This window comes from Sardina pilchardus, chromosome 24 (genome assembly GCF_963854185.1).
Source record: "Sardina pilchardus chromosome 24, fSarPil1.1, whole genome shotgun sequence".
NCBI lineage: Eukaryota > Metazoa > Chordata > Actinopteri > Clupeiformes > Clupeidae > Sardina > Sardina pilchardus.
In genome coordinates, this window is record NC_085017.1 from 21,430,167 (window position 1) to 21,442,666 (window position 12,500).

At 46.2% G+C, this 12,500-nt stretch overlaps 1 protein-coding gene across 1 annotated transcript in view; it reads right to left on the reverse strand.

The window, feature by feature from the left end:
* tinagl1 (tubulointerstitial nephritis antigen-like 1) overlaps positions 1 to 5,947 on the reverse strand; it is a 47,954-nt gene extending 42,007 nt beyond the window's left edge. Inside the window, exon 1 of the mRNA XM_062528801.1 lies at positions 5,631 to 5,947. The gene's annotated coding sequence lies outside the window, so the exon portion shown is untranslated. The remainder of the gene's footprint in view (positions 1 to 5,630) is intronic.
* Between the last annotated feature and the right edge of the window lie 6,553 nt (positions 5,948 to 12,500).

Genomic DNA, 12,500 nt, shown 5'->3' on the forward strand with positions numbered 1-12,500 from the left:
CTGCCACACCCGTCAGGCCAGCCAGAGTTTGGACTAAAAGGACTTTTTCAGGTCAGAGTCAATTGGCTTATCTACAATCTCGCACAACCTGGCATGCCGTGATTCTTTACATGTCCAGTCATCTTTCCTTGGAAAACCACAGCCTCCCAGCCCGTTAGGCACATAGCTTCCATCCACCAGCAGGCACGTAGTTTGTATTCGTCCTGACACACACCAGCAGCAACAGGGGAACAGCAACAGCAGCCGAGCATAGCGCATAACGGGCACACTTGGGCATGTGACGGAGAGCAGCGGAGAGCGGGGGGGGGTGGGGGGGGGGGGAGGGCAACGTGACCGGTTGCGACACCCCCCGTTAATTTCTCACATGGTCGTCCTGAAGAGGCGAGTGAGCTCCGACTCCCGCTCCGTTAAACAGCCAGACAGTTCCTCAACGCCAAATATAAACACCTTTGATAAACACGCAATGCCATTGAATGCTATCTCCTTGACCTTCAAGTGCAGCGGCCCGGGCAAGAACACAGACTGCAGAAGGTTTGCCATCTTTGTCTTTCACACGTTTTTCCTCTTGTCTTTTCTTTTTTTCCCTCTGCCTTGTCGTCAGTGGGAATTGGCGCAAGTCGTCAAATCACAAGGCCGTGCCCTCTGCTACTTAAATGCCTTGGAACTCGGCTAGGCTTTTCAACATAGCACTTTCAAGTCTTTGATTGTTGGTTTTCTTCCAAGAAACTAATAATAGTGTCAAGCCGTCCTATTTGTACAGTGGTCAGGGTTTTTTAATCACCCACACACAGCTGGAGAGCTCAACTCTCTACATTAGTGTATGTTCTGATGTGGCCGTCTGCTCTCTAAATAATCACACAATGGCACTGAATGGTGCACGTACAGTAGGCCTATGGACAATAGGAATACATATCTAAACATGCCAGGAGATGGGGGTGGGTTACAAAGGACTGGCTGTGGCACAGAAAAGAAAAAAGACAGTAAAAAAAAGTCTTTGAAATGATATGAAAGCAAAAATGCAATGTTTGCAATCCCACGATGAATTCAGATGGAACCACTGCACTCAAACAGAGACCCTCAAGCTGTGAGACTGTCTGCACTCTCATGGCACAGAACAAAATGATAAGATGTTTTATTGTTTATAATAACATGCTCTGGTGCGACCTTTTAAAGTTGGAGTTTATGTGTTTGGCAGACACTTTCATCAAGTTCATCTCACATGCAATTCATTGGACTATTTTCAATCATTTGCCATAATTCATGTTGCCTGTATTGATGTATATTCCTCTGACTTTAATTAAAATTAAATGATTTGTCACACAATCTGACACACAACACTATAGTCTCAAAAAGCTATCCTACAGTAAGTGCTCCGATACTCCAGACTATGATTTATTGTGTCTTGAGGCACTGATGTTTTCAAGGCTCTTTCTACAGCACAGGTGTTCGCAATGTATTCCACTGGCACCTTATTAAAACACTCATAAAAAGTCAGAATGTGACAGACACAAAAAACAGACCTCATATTTTCCTACTGATCATAGAACCATGTATACGGAGCCCTGATCTGAGCCAAACTCAGGCCAAATCCGGCCCTTGGTCTGCTATCGGGAACTGTCCATTCCACCGGGGCATGGTCAGTCTGCAGTAGCTAACATTAGGGCTTAGTGTCAACAGGGGAGTGCCTAACATTATCAGGGAAAGGAAACAGACCAAACTTCCTGCTGTCACAAAAAGCCAAGCAGACCAGACACACTTATCAGGAACGCCACTGTCCAAATAATAATGGAAACAAAATTGTCACAGCTCACGCCAGTCCCAGCCACACGTGCCCTCTACAGTAGCTTCACTACGACATACTTCCTCCACATGCTACCCATGTGCAACCCACACTCTCCCAAGCATGTTTACCACAGGGACAGCTAAAGGTACTGCATGTTGTAACACCTCTCTCTCTCTCTCTCTCTCTCTCTCTCTCATTCTCTCTCTTTCTCTCTTGCCCTCTTATTCTCACTGTCTCACTCTCACTGTCTCACTCTCTATCTCTCTCTCTCTCTCTCTCTCTCTCTCTCCACAGCACTGTGTTGTTATGACCTCTGCTATGGCGTTGCTTTGTGACTACCCCTGATTAGCCATCCTGTGCTCGCCGGTGCGTACTTTATTGCCCCCTCTACCCCTGGCCAGAGAACAATGGCCCAGTGCCACATGTGACTGTGGTGGAACTGCCTGTTGGCAGGGTCCGGTTTCCAGGAGGAGGAGAAAGGGGGGCGGGACAGGGCAGGGGAAGAGGCGGGGAGGGGTTACATAAATAGTATCATTAATTATCCAATCAGCCGCTGGGGGGGACAATGCCCGCCGTCGTCCGGCAGATAAAGGCCCCGGCTCCGGAAAAAAGTCCTTTGCGGTGCAGTTTTCTGCATGACTGTGCCTTTAGACCAGCAGTCGAGCATATGCAAGCGCGTGCAAGCGCACACACCCAAGCACACACACACACACACACACACACACACACACACACACACACAGAGACATTCCTTCCTACGCAGGCACAAACTCTAAGTCACCTACTCCCTGTCACACTCCCTTGGTCACCCACACACATACACATACAGAATCTCATTCACACGTTAGGTGGTGTATTGTGCTGGCACAAGGCCTCTTGAACACTCCAGTGACTGCTATTGTGCAAAGGCACCGGTGGTAAACAAACCAGGTGCAACTGAGAACATTGCGAACTCTGCACTACTTATTTCCACTTTCTCTCTCTCTCTCTCACTCTCTCTCTTTCTTTCTTTCTTTCTCACTCACTCTCTCTCTCTCTCTTTATCCCTCTGCTCTCTCTCCATCACGCCCTGCGCTAACGCGCTAACTAAACTAGCCTCCGTCCTATCAGGTCTCTTCTGTCCGAGTGAGTGGCAGCGCGGCGCAGCGAGGGCTGAACTCCGTGACCTGCACCACCGCCGGGGCACTCCCCACCAACCACCACCACCACCACCACCACCCGCTCCACCCCCCTGCTACGTCCACTGCACAGCGCCGCTGCTGTTAAATGGGAAACTAAATATACGGCGCTCTAATCTCTCCTGCCGGTCATGTGATCCGCGCAAGGTCCCTTTCGAAAACGGAGCTTCTGGACGCACGAGTGTGGACGAGAGGCAATCGTTTTCTTTTCCTTCATCCTCCTTCCTTCCTTCCTCCCTCCATCCCTCCTGTTTGCCTTCCATATACTATAATTGCATTGGTGTGCGTTTGGCGAATGAATCATCTGTGCCCGGCGGACACACCTAAAGCCGCCTGGATTAGCTCATCAGATTGATTGTTTGGACTGGGGGAAGCGCTGTCTGATTGTGTGGCTGCATCCTATGGAGATGGACTGGGGAGATTTCAGCGGTCCTTGAACTCTGGGTGGGGATGCACTGCGTGACTCCCAGTATTGTCAGTGAGAAGACCAGCTGCTGCTCACACACACGCAAGCGCGCGCGCACACACACACACACACACACACACACACATACACACACACACACCACACACACATGCATGCACTCTCACCGACATTCTGACCCCAACACACACACACACACACAAACACACACACACACACACACACACACACACACACACACACACACACACACACACACACACACACGCATGCATGCACTCTCACAGACATTTTCACCCCAGCACACACACATTCACAGACACGCAGACACACTAACAGACACACATGCATACAGAGAGAGATCACTGTGTGTCTGAGAGAGAAAGAGAGAAAGAGACACACACAACCATTTACACACACACACACACACACACACACACACACACACACACCACACACACACACACACACACACACACACACACACACACACACACACAAACACCCGCACACACACACACACACACACACACACACACACACACACACACACACACACACACACACACGCATGCATGCACTCTCACAGACATTTTCACCCCAGCACACACACATTCACAGACGCGCAGACACACTAACAGACACACATGCATACAGAGAGAGATTGTCTGTGTGTCTGAGAGAGAAAGAGAGAAAGAGACACACACAACCATTTACACACACACACACACAGTTGGTGACCCGTAACTGAATCCCCCCACACAGAAGATCTTCAAAAGTGGACAGATGGACCGGAGAGAGACAGCTAATTCAACACCCCCCCCCCCCCCCCACACACACACACACACACACACCACCACCACCACCACACACACACAGTCACACACACACACACACACACACACACCCCAACACACACACACACACACACCCCAACACACACACACATCGAGGTGTCTGCCCTACACCCTCACTCTGACTGACCACTCCACCAACTCCTGCAGCTTCAAACTTTGACCCAAAAACTGATTTCAGGACAGTAATATTGTATCTGTATTGGGAGACTTCACTTCCCACACCCTTTAGCTGCAGATGCCCTAGTCTGGCCTCAGAGTGTGCGTCATGCTGTTGTAAATAAACTAGATGAATTGGCTCCAGCTCAGAGGAGGCTTTGATAGGGATCCGAGTAAATGATGATATATTAGAAGGGGTGGGAGATAGGGAGACACAGGGGTGAAGAAGACTCAACCATGCACAAATGGATTTGTGCAATTTGTAACATCCAAATAGGGGTTGTTTGAAACAGACAACAAGTTAGGGATATTCACTCACTAACGTTCTCTCTCTGTCACAAAAACACACACTAACACACACACACACACACACACACACACACACACACACACACACACACATACATACACAGACAAATACAGCTTACGGCTCATCTACACACGCATTCTGAACTTTGAAACATTGCTTCACTCAGCAGGGGAGTGAAGCCAAGTCAAGTGCTTCTAGAGAGTTCCGTGTCCGCGGCAAGATTTGCAGCCAGGCATTAACCCGGCTGTCGTGTCTCGCTGCAAAAACAAGCTCTGGGGCAGAGCGACGATGTACCAGACACCTCTCCTAATCTCAGCTGATGTTTATCACAGTAACACAGTAGTATCTGATGCAGGAACCCCACACTGGCCAATGTGTTTCTCAGGTTGAGGACAACTCATGTGGACGAGCTATGTCTGGGAAGAAACAGCTAGAAAAGTCCTGGAAACAGCTAGAAAGTCCTTTGAAGTTTACCACAATGTAGCCAGAGCTGTTAGCTTAGTTCCTATTACTGTAAGCACAGAGCATTAAGTTTTTTTTTTAAGTATTTAAAAAAAAATGTTTTTAAAAGTACTGTGGTACAACCCATAACATAATTAGAATTTAGAATTTTTAAGATTCATGGCACTCAAGTTAAAGTTTCTATATGCCAACAAATCAGACTGTATGCCATCTGCAATCATCACTGATTTATCTAAAGTAGGAAGAACAGCTGGCTAACAATGCTGACATGAGACCTATTCTTGACCGGACACAGAGACTAAAACTCTGCCCTTAAGTTTGCTGTGTAGAAATAGGACATTCTGCAGCAGTCTGCAACGTGCACCTGTTTTCTTCCCAGGATATTGGACAGACGCTGGAGGCTAAAAATGAAAACCCCGCTCGGCAAGGAAGGGAAAAGAAAGAGCAAAGGTGGGCTTACCTTCTGTTGCGTTTGCAGAAGAAAATAAATCTGTCTCTCTGTATCACTCTCCTGTTGCTGTAAATCCAATGACAAACAACTCCTTCACTTGTGGTGTGTGTGCTCCAATCTAACTCTGTTGTGGCTGTGTCAAAAACAACTCAACGCACACAGCACATACACACACACACACACACACATGCAGGTGGAGAAAGGCTTCAGGTTTCAGACTCTCTCCTTTGCCGTGCTCACTTTCCTTCCCTTTCTTTCTCTCTCTTTCTTTCTCTCTCTCTCTCTCTCCCCCTCTCTGCTGCCCTGCAAGTCACTCAGTCACTCTGTGCTCTGGCTGACTAGCGCACTGCCGTCTCTATATAGAGCCAGGAGAACGGACAAGCCCTCCTACCCAACCCCTCCCCTCTCTCTCTCTCTCTCTCTCTCTCTCTCTCTCTCTCTCTTCCTCTCTCTCTCATACTCACACACTAAGTCTTTCTCACTCTCTCTCATATTCGGGCTCTCTCCCACTCTTATCCTAATGTCTCGGTACTGTATTGCTTCTCTCGGTCTCTTCCTCTCTCACTCTCTCTCTTGCTCCCTCTCTCTTTCTCTCCTTAGCACAAACTCTCTCCCACTCTTCCCATAACTTCTCTCCCAACAGTTTTGCCCCAGACCACCGCCCCCCCCCCCTCCTTCCCCTCTCACATGGAGCTTTCTCAGGTGGATCCTTTCATAGTCCTCCCATCAGATTTGCTGGGCAGGAATGCAACGTAGGCAGCATAATCTCTCTCTCACACACACACACACACACACACTAACACACACACACACACACACACACACACACACACACACACACACACACACACACATACACACTCTCTCTCTCTCTCTCACACACACACACACACACACACACACACACACACACACACACAGTCTTCTCAGCTATCTCAAGCCCCTCTTTCTTGTACATTAATCTCCAGCATTCTGGCCTGAAGAGGAGAAAAAGAAGCTGAAAGGTGTTTTGTCCGCTGTGTGTGTTTTCCCTCTTCTCTCCGCTCTGCTTCTCCCGGCAGCTGCAGGGGTGACACTCATCTGGCCAGCAGTCTAGCCAAGAAAGAGAGAGAGAAATGGAGAGAGAGAGACAGAGAGAGAAAGAGAGATATGCCATACCTTAGATTAGCTCATTTAGATACAGACTGTTGTTTTATCTACTACATTGTTTGATCGTTTTATTGTTGTTCATTATCATTGATGAATAGATTGATTCATAAAGATTGATTTTTTTTTTATGAATACTACTCTCCATAAAATGTCAATATCTAATATGCTATACCTGCAGGTTTAGCTAATAGGGCTTTATTCATTATGTCAATTTAGTGTCATTTGTTTTGATATACAGTATAGAGAAAAAGAGATTAATCATATTAAGTTAGAGAGAGAGAGAGAAAGAGAGAGAGACAAAGGATGCCTACCTTAGTTAGCTCATTGAGATAGAGGCTAGATACTCACTTTATTTGTTCATTTTTTCACACACTCTCTCTCTCTCACTCTCACACACACACACACTCACTCACTCACTCATTCACTAACTCTCTCATTCTCTCATAATCACACTCTCAACGTGATGTCTCCCTCAACCTGTCTTTTTTCTCTCGCTTTCTCTCTCTCTCTGTCTCTCTTCCCCTCTCCCTCTCTATTCCTCTCTTTTTCTGTCTTTCTCAACTCTCTCTCTCTCACTCTTCCCATGACTTCTCTCCCAAAAGTTTTCATCTTACCGAGAGAGATGATCTTGGTGGCTTACTTGTCCACACACACACACACACACACACACACACACACTTGCTCTGTCCACAACAGCTGCACTGTCAGCCTCTCCTCCCCGTGGTCAGAAAGACAACTGCATTCCTGCCCCCCCCCCCCCCCCCCACACACACACACACACCCCTCCACCCCCCCACCCCCAAGCACACAGAGTTCAGTAAGGCCACTTCTTCTGACCCTCATTTAAGGACAATAAGCCCAAGCAATGGACACTGTCTTGTTGGGGTTTGTGAATATGTACAGTACAGTATCTGTTTTATCCTAATGAGGGTCCTAATGATCATGCCTGGTCTGGAGATGGGTGGTGTCAATGTGTGTGCTGGTCAGGTTAGGTTGAAAGACAGAATAAATCGCTGTGACTGTATTTAACTCATTGCTGATAATTCTGTGAGATTTTTCAAAAACAGTTTTAATATGAGATATATTATGGTATGTCAGGTGCTGTGGAAGTGAGGAGGCATTTCTTTTCCCAAAGGGAAATCTTTCCTTCATCAGGGGAGTTTTAAAAAAAAAAAGTTCTGTGTTGAATTTCTTTCAGAAGTTCTTCAAAATGTTAAACGGCCACTATTCTGGTCACACTGTGACGATTTACCTGCTGAAAGGTGCTGAAAGTAGTGTCATATTTTCAGTGCTGTGAAGTGAGTGTATATTGTCGCTAGTATAATATTGTCCCTTGGCCTCTTACTGTAATGTCTTTAGGGGAGAGAATGTCCAGACGTAGATTGTTGTCCTCAGACTCTACAGCACCCCCACCCTCACCCTCACCCCACTCCCCTGGGTGGCGATTAGAGAGCAGAGAATCAATAATTCACACTCTGATGGAGAGAGTGGGTGGGGGTGGGTGTGTTTGGGGAAGACACCAAGCGATAGGGGTCCACTCACTTTTGACAGGACACTATTTGAAGACACACACACACACACACACACACACACACACACTCTCTCTCTCTCTCTCTCTCTCTCTCTCTCTCTCTCTTATACAATACACACGTGCCTTCCCGTGCACGTGTACATAGGTTTCTTCTTTGGAACATTCTTTGCTCAAAGACATGACTGCATAATGAGCACATTGCACAACCTTTGTGTTATATTTATGTGTTCAAAAATGACTGAAAATAAATAGGTGTCATCGCTGAAGAACAGTCATTAAAATGTATCTGTCGTGTTCCTATAAAATTCTTCCAAAAATGTTTCAACTCAGGAAGGTTATTGGATCACAGGTTTGGGCAACATCTTATTTCCATGCTGTAATATTTTCTTCCAATGACTGTCACTCACTCAGAGGGTCTTTGGGACAGCCATACCATACATGCATACCAGCACCTTCACAGTAGCACCCTTGCACAATAATTTCCCTTTATGATTTCATTGCTGTACAAGCCTCGTCACGACGTGCTGGTACATGGGTGCCAACATACACAAGCACCACCTACTGTACATTCACTCTGACATTCAGTTCTGGTTTTGACAAATGTCGTTTGTTTTTATCATAGTCCTACTTTTTGGTTCCCTGGGTACCCCCCCCCCCCAAAAAAAAAAAAAAACAAACAAACAAGCAAACAAACAAACAAACAAACAAAAACATTTTGGGGCAATTGCTCTGTCGCTAGTTTGGAGTTTAACACGGTTTTAAACTCAAACTCCCAACTCAAACTCCAGTTTAAAACCGTGTTAAACTCCAAACTAGCGTCAGAGCAATCGCCCCATAATATGTATTAAATTTATAGCATCAACTCCAATTCAAAAGGTTGCAGCCAGGGTTTTAAATCTATATATGTTAACTGACTATGGGACAGCTCCATTTTTCAACAGTAGGCCCAACCGAAAAGAGATAAAAAAAAAAAAGAGATGTCAATGGCAATTGGCTCACAATTTGCTCTATGTATTTTCAATCACACGCTTCGTTTTTTAAACTAAATTCAAATGGCTTTTCATTTCCATGTACAACATGACTACAGTGGCATTTTTTATGCATGACTGATTTACAGTAACTAAATAATTGATGCCTATTTTCTCAGAATCCGCCTCATCGAGTGTTCACCGTGCCTCCGAGATGACTAGTAGCCTCTCTGTGTGCCGGGTGACCTCTCGTGAGTCACTGCACCAGGGCGAATCTGCACCAGTTCAATCCTATCAGTGAATGGTGAGGCTCCCTCTGACTCAGTCATGTGCGTGTGCTACTTCCTTACTGTAAAGCCACAGACATGCGATTGTAACCACATGTGTGGGCTGAAGCCCCCCCCTGCCCCCCCGCCACCCTTGGCCCCCGACAAGTGGCTCAATAATTACCCCCCAGTCTGATTCAGTTAGGTGGGTGAGGAGGCCGTGTCGAGTGATTCACTGAACACATGTGCACTGAGATTGTTGTGAATCAGGGTGTGAATCAGAGCATGTGAAACTGACACCGCTTAGTTAGTGTATAGATTTCGTAACCTCAAAATACGGTGTCCGTGTGTGTTTGCTTGCCTGGCCCTGCACGGACACTGTGTGTGTGTGTGTGTGTGTTTGTGTGTGTGTGTGTGAGTGGCTATGTGTGTGTGGCTCTGTGTGTTTGTGTGTGTGTGTGTGTGTGTGTGTGGGAGGTAATGGAAGTGAGCTGATGACTCAACAGCAGTCAGCGGACCCCCACCAGATGTGTACTGTCACTCACTGACCCCGCTCGCTCTCCAAGGACAGGAGAACAAGAAAAGGAGAACCGCAATGAGACAGTTCCTGAAAATTAGAACCCATTATGAGGTCGTGCTACCTATGGCAACACCTCATAATGTCGTCAGACGCCCGTAGAGACTGAGTGACAGACAGGGACAGATCAGCGTGATAAGACCTCTGCGTAAAGAGGAAGTGTCTGAGAAAAATAAAGAAAGAAAGAAAGAAAGAAAGAAAAAAGAAAAGAGCATAGAGAGAGGGGGACCAGAGTCTGTCCTCAGTCGTAATTTAGAGATGAAAGAGAAAGAGAGAGGAAAAGAGTAAAAAAGAACAGATGGAACTTAAGTACTGTATAGAGTGAGAGAAACTGAGAGAGAGAGAGAGAGAGGGAGAGAAAGAGAGAGAAATGTCTAAGCAAGAGTAGAACATCAGAAAGGTCATGGAGGGCCAGGCCCCTGCTCCTCTGGAGCTGAGAGAGAGATAAAAGGATAAGCGTGGGCCACGCGAAAAGACTTTGCCGACCCCTTCCAGAACAATCTGTCCCATTCAGCTCGGCCAGCCGCTCCTCGCCAGGGCTCCTCTCTTGGGGGGCCACATCACGGGGACCAGATGCACGGGGCCCCGCCCCCAACACAACGCCAGCACCCCTGTCCCTATGGTGGCGGCAGAGGTAGTGTGTGTGTGTGTGTGTGTGTGTGTGTATGTGTGAGACACTGTGTGTGTGTGTGTGTGTGTGTGTGTGTGTGTGTGTGTGTGTGTGTGTGTGTGTGTGTGTGTGTGTGACTGTGTGTGTGTGTGTGTGTGTGTGTGTGTGTGTGTGTGTGTGTGACTGTGTGTGTGTGTGTGTGTGTGTGTGTGTGTGTGTGTGTGTGTGTGTGTGAGAGAGAGAGAGTAAGTGAGAGAGAGAGATAATGAGCCAAACACCACAAGTTTAACAGTACACCATGGTTGTAGTTCAGTGCCATGAAAATAACAGGTGGCTGTTTACTTTTTTTGTGTGTCACTGATTTTTCCGAAAAACAAAAATGAGAAAGAACATTACAAGCACAATTTGGAAAAGCAACTTGACACACAATCATATGATACACTGATATTTTTAAGGGATCATCTGTAAAATCATTCAGGGGATTTGGAAGGTGGCTTCTCCAAGCAAAGAAAAGGGCAAACATAAAACGCCCCTGCACTTCAGAACTTACGCAGAGAGGACGTATGAACACACTTACTGTAAACTCCATACACCCCATTTATCACACTTACTGTAACCCCACAGACTCTGGTCACAACATTATAAAATGTCCTCCAAGTTGTAATTAACACAGTAATATCTGGAAATGTTAATAACAATGGAACAACATGGTGTGTGTGTGTGTGTGTGTGTGTGTGTGTGTGTGTGTGTGTGTGTGTGTGTGTGTGTGTGTGTGTGTGTCTGTGTGTCTGTGTGTGTGTGTGTGTGTGTGTGTGTGTGTGTGTGTGTGTGTGTGTGAAAGAGAGAGAGAGAGAGAGAGATGAAAGTTGTGTCTGTGTGTATGTGTGTGTGTGTGTGAGAGAGAGAGAAAGAGAGAGAGAGAGAGAGAGAGACAGAGAAAGAGATGAAGGTTGTCAGGTGACATTACACCCACGTTATGATAAATACAACAGATGTGCAAGACTCCTTCCAAAACATGTTGTCTCATCATCAAATAACATCTTATTTTAAAACAAAGCAGAGAAAATTCTTGAATTGAAAGTTAGTAAACAATTATAGTGTATAATATAATAATGTATTATCCTGTGCAAAGTACATTTGTAAACTTTTCATCTGTCACTGACCCCTCGCTTTCCAAGGCGAGAAGAGAAAAGGAGAACCGCAATGAGACGGTTCCTGAAAATTAGAACCTATTGTGAGGTTCACTACAAGGGTCATCATCACACACCCTTAAAGACTGAGTGACAGACAGAGACAGATTAGTGTGATAATATTCTGGGTAATTTTTCCTGGTGATTTCTGTGAAATCATTTAGATCCATTTAGAGCCAGAACGTACTCCTTTCCAAAACAAATAAAAAACAAAAAAATGACTTCCCCCAAAGGAAAAGAAGATAAACAAAGAAAAGGAGTGTTGGATGATTATATCTTGGATTGGTTGGCATTGTTTATTCTTTTAAACCAGCCACACACACACACACACACACGCACGCACGCACACACACACACGCACACACACACACACACACACACACACACACACACACACACACACACACACACACACACACACACACACACACACACACACACACACACACACACACACACACATCCCAGAGGAGCACACTCTGATCCTGGTAAACAAGGAAGAGCGTGGTGCAGCAACACATCGACACAGAGCAGCCATCTGACAGACACACATGAGCATATCTGAGGAGAGGGGTTGTTTTGACTTCC